We start from the raw sequence: 12,596 nt of genomic DNA on the forward strand, positions 1-12,596 counted from the left end.
CAAGTTCTAATTAAAGTGGAGCTGAAACGGCATTTCGAGAGTATCTAGCTTCCGTATCGTGACGTATTTCCGAGTGAAACAGGACGTGCAGGCGGGACATATCATTAGAGGGATTTGATTTGATCGCTGAGAAGTGGGCGTAGACAGACGTTCTCCACAGCGCAGTAGCTAGCTAACTGACCGAGTGTTTTTGGTGCACTGCGGCTAAATGTTGCAGATCGATTGGTTGAAATTGGTTGGTGCTAACTTACGTAGGCACGCGCGAAACAATAATCGGATTTTGATATAAGAATACGAAGAAATTGATTTTTTTGGCCTATATTGTCAAATGTGATCTAAAAGGATTAATAGTACATTTTTCATTTCACCTCGACTTTAAGTTTTAATCTAGTTCTTGTAACGTTAAACATACGATAAAACGTTTTAACTGCAACATTCTTAAGGGTTATTATTGACGCCTGGGATGTCAGAACACCTTTGATGTCAGAACGCCTTTTATAAAACATTTGCTCAATGCTACATAAAAACAAAGGTAGAACATGCTTACTGGAACATTCTGAGGATCTTTTCGGGATGTTAGTACGACCTGGACTATCAGAACGGGATTTATAAAATGTTGAACAAGATATATAGAGATTATAAAGGAGAATGTTTTCAGAGAACGTCCTAAAAAACATTGCACGTAACATTCTCAGAACGTTCTTAGAACAAAACATTTCTAGCTGGGAACAAATGCTTTAAAATGCAGCATTAATGTTTAAATATAAACATATATTAAAAGTGCGTGAAAATAAAATATAAATATATCAAAATTACTGATGTGAAAAAAAGAAAAAGATGTGAAAAGACCAAAGTGCTTTAGCATCTCCCACACGTTACATGTTATGTGTATGATTAAGTGGCCTCTTGCCATCACGACCTTGAGTGTGATATTGCTTTTACACAACAGTTACACAAGCGGCAAATAGAAGTTAAATCTCCACCAACTCAACTAGTTACTAACGGAAGCTGGACTGTTGTTGCCAAGCAACCCAAACATTCCGCTGCACTGTGTCTCCAGGTTACCACAGATTTTTATCTGTCTGTTTTAATTCATCATCAACCAGTGAAAGTCTGCTGTGTGATTCAGAGGTACCAGCTCGATCACTGAAGACACACACAGTCTGCTGTGATGTTAATTAACAGTATTCAGAACACCTGGCTGAGGCGGAGGGATACGCAGAGTGAGAAGTCCCAGTGATGTTCTGGGATTTGTTCTAGAACATGCGCTTCAAGTGGTAGCAGCTAAGTCTGGTAGCTCTAAATGTCTCTGAATCTTGTTGATGAGATGCCATACTCCTGTCGCCTAGAAACAGGTAGCTAGCGGGCTAATTAGCTAGCATAACTAACATCATGTAACCCATTATTTTAAAGGCAATTTGTGTCTACTACCTCCGTTAAAAAACATCCAAAAGCTGGAGATACCTTCGTAAAGATCGAACTGCAGCATGACCTGAAAACTATGCAGCAACTTTAAACAGCACTTAAGTGAGTTTTTCCTCCGAGTAATCAGCATCGCAGGAGTGTTGACGCTCAGGCCGGAGCGTCTGCAGTTTGAGGAAACAAGTGAATACACCGAGTGAGTGTGTGACGGGGCAGAGAGCCCACTTCACGCAGGGCATGGAGGAAGTCAGAGGGCGCTTAGAGGACACGCAGCAACACACACACAGATAAGTTTAAAAACAGACAGATATTGTACTGTACGCTGCACAGGCGACTACATTTTTACCAATGAATTCAACACAAGCTCATAAAATATGACTACAAAAGCCTGTTACTGAAATGTTCCAGGATGTTCACCTACCAATGGTATGAGGCCAACCAACAAGTCCTAGCCAATCAGACTCAGAGTAGGGCGGGTGGTAGCCCAGCAACTCGGCTCTCAGCATAGTTTTTTAAACCTGGCGAAGACACAGCCTTAGTGGAGAAAGTAGTTGAGAACAAATGGCGCCGGGCATGGATCGAGGAAAATGGTGTTCAGCACTTGGTGCCACAAACTGAAGGAGCCGGGTGTTTGCTTCCGCAGCGTGTGTTCGAGGAAGTTACTGCACGCTTCGGTCCGTGCGCTCTGTCGTAAAAGTGCGCTTACTGGAACGACTTCTACAGCTGCGACAGGCAGACCGTGTTGGCGACCAGAAAATACGTGTGTGCACATTCATAGCAGAACGTGATTTGTCGTTCACAATGGCGCAGCCACTGGTCGATCTGTGTGAAAAGCTATCTGAAGACAAAGCTGTCTATTTCAAATCAGCCTGGCAGTTATTTTAATACACTTGGCCTTGCCCGGGAGCTTAGACGTCTATCTGAAAAGCTAAAAAAAGCTGTTTTTAATGAATATTAATGAAGCTACTAGTCTCAGCATGGACAAAATCATGGATGTCCTTGTTCGCTTTTTTTATGAAGACCTGGCCAAAGTAACAACACAAAATCTAGCAAGCAGGAAGGAAGAAGGAATCGCCTCAAAGTTTTAAACTTGTCAATTTAAGCCCTGATACCGATATCGGAACTTGTGTATCGGTCAGATACCGAGCAATAAACAAAATCATGCTCATTTAAATGACTATTTTTTATAGTTTTTTACAGCTGTATGCTATTATCCATATATGGTTGTTATATGGTTTTATTTGTAAGACCTGGATCTGGTTAAAACCCGGGTAAATAAATACATACAGACCAATCATACCGATAATAATGATAAATAATACAATATTTCAGCTGCTTAGACTGGAAAAGATAATGAAATAATGGTTGACATTAGAGTATGCTTTCAAAATAACACGTTTTAATAAGAATAATAATGACTTTTTTGTCCAATTATTTCAGCTCTTAACTCGTCCTGTTTATACAGTTGTCACAATAAATATTAAGACTGCTCATAGCCAGTAACACACTGACTGTAAATGATGGGGTCGATGCGAAACATAACAAATCAACGCCGCCAATAACGCAGAATTTAGCCAACATAAAGTAACGTGAGCATGACTCACAAATGACAACAACAACAAGGTGTTCATACTGCAGGTCTGAGTTGTTTACAAACACACACTGTTTATTCACACCACGTCCAAACCGCAGAGCCTCGCGGCTGCCAGGTAGTGGGATGGTAGCGGGAGGCATGGGCACACACACACACACACACACACACACAAACACAGAACTCATCGGGGCATCCAGGTCCATGTGTTCAGTGTCAGAACTGCGTGTTCCTCACTCGACCAGCCTCCTCCTCCTCCTCCTCCTCACCACATCACACTGCCAACAAATACTTAAAGGGAAATTACACTGATGAGGTATGTTGTGTGAAAAAAAAGCCTGCAGTTGCTGTTTATGTTCTTTGCTCTCTGACAGCAGGAGAAAACTTCTGAAGAATGTAACGCTTGAAAAGACTGAATTAACCGTGATACCAGGACACGTCTCATTTCTGCTGTTTCTATGTTTTCTTTGTAAAATTTCCTTGAGTTAAAGCAAATATGAAGCACACAGAGCGATTTAAAACAGACTTAACGGTCACTATCGAGAGAAGCAGAAGGGCCATGAGAAAACTTTACCAAGCAACAGCGAGAGTGGGTGAGAAGCGCAAATTGAGGTCGTCGGCGCTGCCAGCATAAAAAACGCCGTTAGTGGACACAGTCCTTTAAGCCATTGTCCCTACATGCCCACATACATGTTCAACCACATTACTGAGTAGTGGTCAGGGTCGAGCAGGATGCAACAAACCATCTGGTCAGTAAGTTTTCTGTAGTCTTTTCATGTCAGCTTTTAGCATCGGCTTTGCTAGCTTGGAATCTTACACCCCTGTCCCTGCTAAATTTAGCGTGTTGACGCAGGTTTTTCAGACATGGGAAGACCCGCTTATAAATGCCGATCTGTCTCTGTTCCCATTGCCTGTCGGTCTCTTTTCTGCTGCGTCACCGTCTGACGTCACAAACGCGCCGGAGACAGGGTTAGTAAACACAGAAGATGTTACGGTGGTTAGGTCTTTATTGTGTCTATTACTCATTCAGTCTGTTTATCAAACTCGCCGCTACAAATCTGGAATGATGTTTGAGCGCTGCTGGGACAGAGACGGGCGGAATTTGTAGCTGAGATGACGAGGAGTCGCAGAAGTTACCGACGGAGCAAAGCATCACGCCAGAAAAGGGGCGCGGATAAGCGCGTCGACACGTGTTTTGTGTTCCCGTCAATGCCGATCGGAGCTGAGGCGATAATTACCTGGGTCTACTGCAGAGTCATTTGACCCGGGTCTGAATGCCGATTGTAACCTTTCCCACTAAGCAGAAAAGCCGGGTGTTAGCGGGTTTTTCGACCAGTGGGAAAGCGGCTTTAGCCAAATACAGTTGCAGGTACAAGGTCCTATCTACAACTTATCCTGATTGAAAACCAAACAAACGCAAGAAAATGAAGCTTATTTTTGCCTTTTTGTGCCTCTAAATGGTTAAATAGTTGATAGTTCCCTGTGTGTTTTAACAGAGGTGTCGTAAATCTGAGTCATGTAATAAAACAATTTTAATTTTAACCAGATTTTGGACTTTTTCAACAGAAATACGTCACAACTTTGCAACACATTTTTCTGCTATTGTCGGATTTCATCCACAAGTTGCAGAGAAACTTCATCCTATTGCTTTGTTACACTCGATTGTCTCCTTGTGTCCTTTCCTACCCTGCTTTTGATTACACACACAAATCCACCTACCACAGCCCCTCTTACTCTTTCTTCTTTCCTGCATGTAAACCAGGTAACTCCCTCCACAATGAAGTGATATCCCCCTCTCCAGCCCAACATCATCCCCCTTTACACACACACACACACGCTCCTCTCTGTCCGTCATCTGGAAGTGATTGCGTGCACCATTACAGCATGCCTTGGCCGACGTTGAGCGTGTTGGTGTTGACAGCCGGCCTTTTGTTACAGCCCTGAGAGACACACATTGATAAAACCTGCTCGCACACATGATGCAGTCTGTTAACTCACTCATGCCCATTAGTCAATGATATTATCTCTAATTAAGGCTAACTGACAGCTTACAGTCACTGACAGAGACATCCACCCACACACCGAAACAGTCATACGTGTACGATTAATTTCTCACCAAAAAATCTCAAGTTTGGTCTCGTTTTTGTTCTTAAAATCAATATGTCGTTACAGTTATAGAAATATATAGAAATAAGAGCATTATTAAAAACTTTTAAGCATATACGAGGGAGTGGTTTTGCACCCAACCATCCACCCTCTAAATCTTTTTATCGTTTTTACTGCGACACAAAAATTTCACGGTACTTCCACTTTGCTGATAACAAAGGGGATAATTCACGGGACAAAAAGTGGTCGCTTGTGAGGAGAAACTTGGACCAATGCTGTTTTTTGGGGGGAATGTGGTGATATTAAGAACATTAAGAAAGGAAAACTTATTTGGTCAAACCATCAAACAGAATTTAAGTTAGTATTGTGTTTTAGAAACGGTGACTGTGGACTTTCGTATGTCCAATGGCATACTGTAAACTTTACAAAGTAAGTCTCAAGCATACAGTAACCCAAAAAACAAACTGTAATGTAAACGGCATGATAGAAACATAGGGACGGCGGCGTGCAAGGCGGCTTGCAGGGTCGTGTGCACGGTCGCGTGCAGGATGGGGTGCAACGTCCAGTGCAGCCTGCAGTGCAGCGTGCAGTGCAGGATGGAGTGCAACGTACAGTGCAGCGTACAGTGCAGCCTGGAGTGCAGGACGGAGTGCAACGTATAGTGCAGCCTGGAGTGCAGCGTACAGTGCAGCGCGGAGTGCAGCATACAGCACGTGAAGTGCAGCGTACAGTGCAGCGCAGTGTGGAGTGCAGCGTGGAGTGCAACGTGCAGTGTGGCCTGGAGTGCAGCATGCAGTGCAACATGGAGTGCAACGTGCAGTGCAGCCTTTAGTGCAACGTGGAGCGTTGCAGCGTGCAGGGCATCGGTAATGTTAAGTTATATTGCAGCCTGTTGAAGTTGAAACTTCTTATTGAATCACAGAAAGCTATTCCACTCTCTAGTCTGTGGACACTTGTCTTCTTTTGCCTGCTGGTGAAATGACGACAGATTTGTGTTTGTTTGAGGTCACTGAGTTCTCTGTATCTCCTCTGCTTTGAGTCTCACCTGTTGTGTTTACATACTGCTGCCATCACAGACTCTACATCTGCTCGTTGAACAATGTGCCTGCATGAGACACACTCCTACACACTCACACACACACTTCCAAACCTTTAGCACTGTCTAGATCCTCACATCCCCCTCTCCTCCCTCTCCCTCTTCTTCTTCCTCTATGATATGAATCTGCACACTTGGAGATCATACACAAACTGTTATCATCTACAGAGAGATGTCCGGTGTGTGTGTGTGTGTGTGTGTGTGCAGAGAACAAGAGTGGTGGAGAAACACACAGAAAAAAGAGGTCTTGTAAGCGTGATAGACGACACACTGGAAAATCTGCACACATAAAAACACTTGTAGGAAACTTGTTGGACCCAGAGGAGAGAGTGCTGCTCTGCACATTTTATTACACACGCACACACACACACACACACACTGGGCCTCTTCCTGCATTATATCACTGCTGTTACTCAATCTCCTGGACTCGTGTGGTATTTGTTATTTTTCACAGTGTGCAGAAATTGGAGGATTTTAGGATCTTTGTGGCGATCTGTCAGTCTTTCTCTGCCCCTGCACACCTCCTGAGTCACGATTTTCCTGAAGACATATGACATAAAAACAAACATCAGGGCTTCTGGAAGAGAACTTGACACAAAACAGGAAGAAGCACTTTACTTTATTTTGCATTTAGAGTGTTGCAAGCTGACCGGTGGGCGGTACAGCGATGCAGCATGCAACAAAAACATGATCATAGAAGCTATGGCTGATGTGTGTCATGGGTTTTATTATACTAACAAAGTTGGAAAGGAAGCGGCAAATTTGGACTTCGCTGTCAGTCCATTTGTCCGTGTTTTGATTCATTTTTAAACGTTAGGAGCCGTTCATTTGTTTGAACCATCAGTTCAGTACGCTAAAGTCTGGACCAAAGTTTTCCGATCCAAAAACTCCTCTTTCCACGTTGTCGTTTGATGATTTGTTATTGTAAAAATACTGATTATAGACGCTTTATTTCTTTTTTGGGGGGATTTAGCAACTGGGAGGAGAACCCGGGGGTAGACCCAGAGCTCGCTGGAAGGATTATGTATCCCACCTGGGCCTGGGAACGCCTCGGGATCCCCAAGGAGGAGCTGGAAAACGTTGTAAGGAAAAGGGACGTCTGGGCTAACTTGCTTAGTCTGATGCCACCACAACCCGACTCCAGGTAAGCAGAAGAAAAAGGAGGGATGGGATTTAGCTTAAAAGACTATAAACTACTATAAAAGACTATTAAAAGAAGGAGATTTTCTTTGAGCCAGAAGCGACAGACTGAACAGAAAACAAAGGAAAAATTCAAGGTGTCAAATTACATAACTGTTTGTTATAAAGTTGTCAATCTGTCCACGTTTCGATCGTCCAATTGTTCCTCCAATTTAGTCCTATCTTTTTATCACTCTACTCTCTTCTTCTCCAATTCTTACTCTTAGATTCATCCCTCTTCCTATGATTTACTTTTGTTTCCTATTTTTGTTTACCATTCCCCGCTCTGTAATTCCCAATCTGACTCACAAGATAGCACAAATCCCTGCGTCTCTGTGTGTGTGTGTGTGTTCATATTCACTATGCTTTGCACCGGGGACATGTGTGTGTGTGTTTCTGTCAAGCCGTTTTACAGATTGGTCTTGGTATTAGAAAAAGAAAAACTACATGTTCATGGCAGGAAAGCTGGGCAACGAGGGACACTTGGAGACAACACACACACACACACACACACAGAGAACATGCTGGTTGTATTTCATGGAGGCCTGCAACAGAACACTTGCTACACTGTTAACCATCCAAAAAACCTGCAGTTGGAGGAACGAAAATAAAACAAAATAAGAGAGAAAATGTTTAATCCTTTAGCTTCAGAATACAAGACGTGCGTGTGTGGATGTGTTCTTGTTCATGTATCTTTGTGGGGACCATCGACTTAAGACCTTGTTTGTGAGGACCGGGGTCCTTAGGGTCGTTAATCCCCAAGAGAATGTCTCATGTCAACGAGGGGTTCCTACAACGTGTGTGTGTGTGTGTGTGTGTGTGTGTGTGTGTGTGTGTGTGTGTGTGAAACTGAAAGGGGAAGAACCGGGCTCAATGCCAAGACAGGAAGTGGTTAGCAGGTCTGATTCTTTTACCTGAACTCATTTTCTGGAGAGCGACAGCATTTTCTCTCCTTTGATTGGTCATTTCATTCCTCATTTCTCCACAGTCGATCTCTCTTCCCGTCTCTCTCTCTCTCTCTGGGTAATTAATGGCCACATGTTGACCACAGAAACCACCAAAGGGGCCCCGAGCTCCACCTCCACCTAATCCCAGCTTCTCACTAATCAGACTCGCTCACACAGAGACTGAGCATGTGCAGAGACACACTGGAAAAACAGTTTTCCTCTCACACACAAAGAAAGTAAAAACACTCGGAGCTCCAACAGAAACATTAATCGCAGAACATCTACTATGGTTTCTCACTGACCTTGAAAACACTCACGTCTACTATTTGCACACTAACACACGCACAGATGGTGGTTCTGTTTTGCTGACTGTCTAAGAATTAACCACAAAAAAACAACTTACTCAAATCTACCATGTGAGAATGCAATGAGACTGAAAACATGAATAACGTATTAACGTCTCACTTTAAGGTCTACATTTCAACTATGAAACATGTGACCATACTTAATTTGGGCATCTTTAAACATGAAGATAATTAGGTTTTCATTATGATCAGAATAAAGGCTGAAGAAAGGCAGGAAGTCAGGATGAAATATATATAATAAGGTATCAAACTTGATGTTTTTGTCTCTGCTTTGGACGCTTGAATAAGAAAGTTGTTGTAATTTATTTGCTAACTGTGCTACGGTTGCACTGTGTTGCTATTTTTTTTTTTTTTATTAATACACCATTTTCAGGGCACTGGTTTAGCTCAGCCACTTTCTCTTCCCCTGTTTCCGACACTATCCACTGTCCTCTCTAAAAATAAAGGCATAAAAAGGCAAAGAATTTTTTTTTTTTTAAATAAAATTTTAAAAAATGCACCAATTTTTCCTGTCTTGCAGTGCCTTTTTGCTCAAATGCGTAAAAAACAGCTGTTTGGAAATGCATCTTCTGTAACCTATGACATTTTTTTATAGTCGTTTTTTTGTTAGTTTTGTTGTTTTCATCCTTAAAGTAGTGCAAGCAGCACATTCTTCATGTCTACATGAATAATCAAGATTAAGAAGCTTGACAATATTTGGTTTCAAAAATTGTTTGGGTTTCTAATTTCTGTACAGGCATGACTCAGTCTGACAATTTTCCCAACTATACACTATGTGCATTAGGGGTTGGAATCGCAGGGTAAATCACGATGCGATACGTGGCCCATGATTATGATAGTATCGCGATTTTGCGATAATTGATATATTGCAAGACAATCATATAACGATACATCACGATATCTGATTAACTTCTTCGGCCTGGTCTGGTCATTGAGTAGTGACGTGGTGAGTCAAAATCACAGGGAAACTTTAGAGCAGTAATATATTGGATGACAATATATTGGCGTATCGATATTTTGTCCCACCCATAATATGCATATTATAATGTAGATCTAAATTACAATTAATAGGACTTCTGTAGTAAATTGGTAGACTGTACACCCACGTAAGACATTCACACACGTCTAAATAAATAATCTTGTAATCCCATGACCAAGCAGTTGAAGAATCAGCACCCCGACTTCAAACCTGTTTGCACAGCTGTGGTTCAAAGGGGTTTACAAAAAACGATTATGTTGTTAAATGGGCTACAGATGCTTTTGTTACCAGGACAGGAAGTTGAATCATTATCAATTTTTTGTCGTGATTCATCAGGCAAATGAACAATATGAATATGTTACAGTTAGCACTGGGGAACAGTTGGGAATTAAAGATCTCTTCCTGGTCAAATCTCTTTGAAGAAACAATGAGGCCAACAGTGGAATGGAAATTACCGGAACGAGACGTTATTGTTTTCATTATTAAACACCTACTAATGAGATGTATTACTGGCAGTTTAGCAGCTCTGAATATTAAATGTATCCAAGGAATAAATCAGATTATTGATAAATTAAAAGCCTTTCTCCTGCAGTGTGGTGGAGTGGTGGCGGGAAGTTTCTGCTACCCTCTGAATCACTGCCTGTAGGAAGCGAGCTTGTAGGGGGAGGAGGAGGAGCAGTGAACGTTTTGACCCTGAAGAGATGTGGAGTTCACGTCCTGAACGTGTGATAAAAAAACCTGTGGGATTACAGAACATCTCCAAAATGAAAGCCGAGATCTCCAAAGTCACCCATCATTGAATGCATGGTTTCGTCGGGTTATAACCTGGATATATTTCTGCAAAGCGTCTGTTTTTAGAAGGATGTGTGCTGGAGAGTGTCGGAGGATGAAGAGGAGGAAAGGGAAAGGAGTAAGAGAATAAGAGAAGGGGAATTTCAGAGGGGCCAACAGGGAGGGGTATTGAGTCATGTGGCTGATGTCCACCCGTGGGAACGAGGGAAGGGGGAGTTAGAAAGAGAAAACGGGGAAGTTAAAGCTTCTTTCTCAACTGCTCATCAGGCTTTTGATTTTCATAACAGGATTTGGAAGGAAATCAGCAGTTAAGAGCGAACCACTCCCTGAAATCACTGTGTGATGTTTAATGCATTGCAGCAGCCTGTTGCAACAGCTGGATGTCAACTTCATGTTGAACTGAAAAGTCAACATGCAACAAATTAACCCGTTAATTTAGCATCAAACACTTGACTTTGTTCAGTCGCACCATCTCTTAGTACACTACAACTAAACTAGGTTGAATACCAGAAATACACTTTGGGACTTGAAAACAGAGAAGGAAAAGATAATCCCAGAATGCTTTGCAAACGTAAGAAGTGTAACATGAAAATTGGATACCAGTGGAGGAAAAGAAGCCCATCCCTTCGACTACAGTCCTCAACTCACTGATCGCAGGCTCGACTACCAGGGCTGCACGGTGGTGCAGTGGTTAGCGCAGTCGCCTCACAACTAGAAGGTTCCTGGTTTGAATCCCTGTTGAGACGTAGTGGGCCTTCCTATGTGGAGTTTGCATGTTCTCCCTGTGCATGTGTGGGTACTCCGGCTTCCTCCCACAACAAAATAGTTTTGTTGCCTAAACCTTATCAAACTGCGACCACTTCACTGTGCCAACTATTTGTTTACTATTGTTGTCATGACGATCACTGACTTCATCCTTCAACAATGTTAAAGTACATGCAAAAGCATATAATGTGTAGAAATGAATTACACAATGTAATTAAAAGTGGCATCCTAGCTACACGCTATCCCATGACATTGCGTTTGCATGTTGCACTTAAGGCCACACCCCAATTGCCGATGTCATAGCAGGTGTGTTGCCTTTGACAGCTGCTGTGACATCATTACATTGGGAGTTGTCCAGGAGGGAAATGTGCTTATAATTTCAACTCGACCGGGACCGTCAGGACCTGAGCAGGAAACATTTTCAACAAACTCCAGCAAAATCAGCTTTAAAACTCCGTTTGGGTCAGGAGGGAGAATGTGGTTTCCCAGAGAATTAAGATGGAAAAAGCACTAAAAGAAAACATTAAGCTTTGGTTCCCACTCACATACTTGGGATACTCCTGCCACACACAGCAGAAACTGGCAGGAAATACACCCGTGTGAGAAACAGAGAGCTGCAGAGGACAAACTCTGAGCGACAGCTTCCAGTGGAAATTGGACACGCGTGCACACAGACTCTCGAGCTATCAACACCGAGACGACCAGCATCCTCTTCCCCTGTATCAGTGCGACTCTTCCTCTCCGCCCAGAGTGGAGGAAACCAGCCCCAATCCCTCGGCGCTCCAACGTGTCGAGGGCCATGGAAGCAGCTCAGAAGATGCGACTCCCTGAGCAAAGCCCAACACAGGGTGGAAAAATCCCCTAATGCGGGCCTGGAACATGTGTTTCAGGGCTGCCTTATGCAACTCTGACCGGGTTTCACTGCTTTTGGCAGGTGGAGAGGGGGAATGTCAGCGGTTGTAAAAGGAGGAAAAGCACACATCCACTATTTTATTTCATTACAAATTTGAACTGTTTTAAATCACGACCATAATCTTTCCCTAAACCTTCACTAGGGTCAGGGTTTCTCCATTTTGGTATTGGTGTGTTTCTGTTTATATCAGTTTGTAGTCTGAGTAGTATTGACCAATCACGTAGCAGCAGAAAAAATGCAAGGGCAAACGCAATCCACTGTAACACCATCCCAGGTCCCATCAGCAGTCATCTGACGGCTCTATTATTCTCTATCGTATCTCAACTCCAACTCCATTCTCACTTCTCAAGTTGCTAATTTGACGGTAAACAATGCAGCACACGAAAAAGGAAGTCCTTTATTGCTAGCTGCTGGCTACACTGGAAGCCCCGAAAAGTTCGC

The sequence above is a fragment of the Semicossyphus pulcher genome, unplaced genomic scaffold, assembly GCF_022749685.1.
Source record: "Semicossyphus pulcher isolate SPU_LCO1_2020_fin unplaced genomic scaffold, fSemPul1.0.p SCAF_21, whole genome shotgun sequence".
Lineage (NCBI taxonomy): Eukaryota > Metazoa > Chordata > Actinopteri > Labriformes > Labridae > Semicossyphus > Semicossyphus pulcher.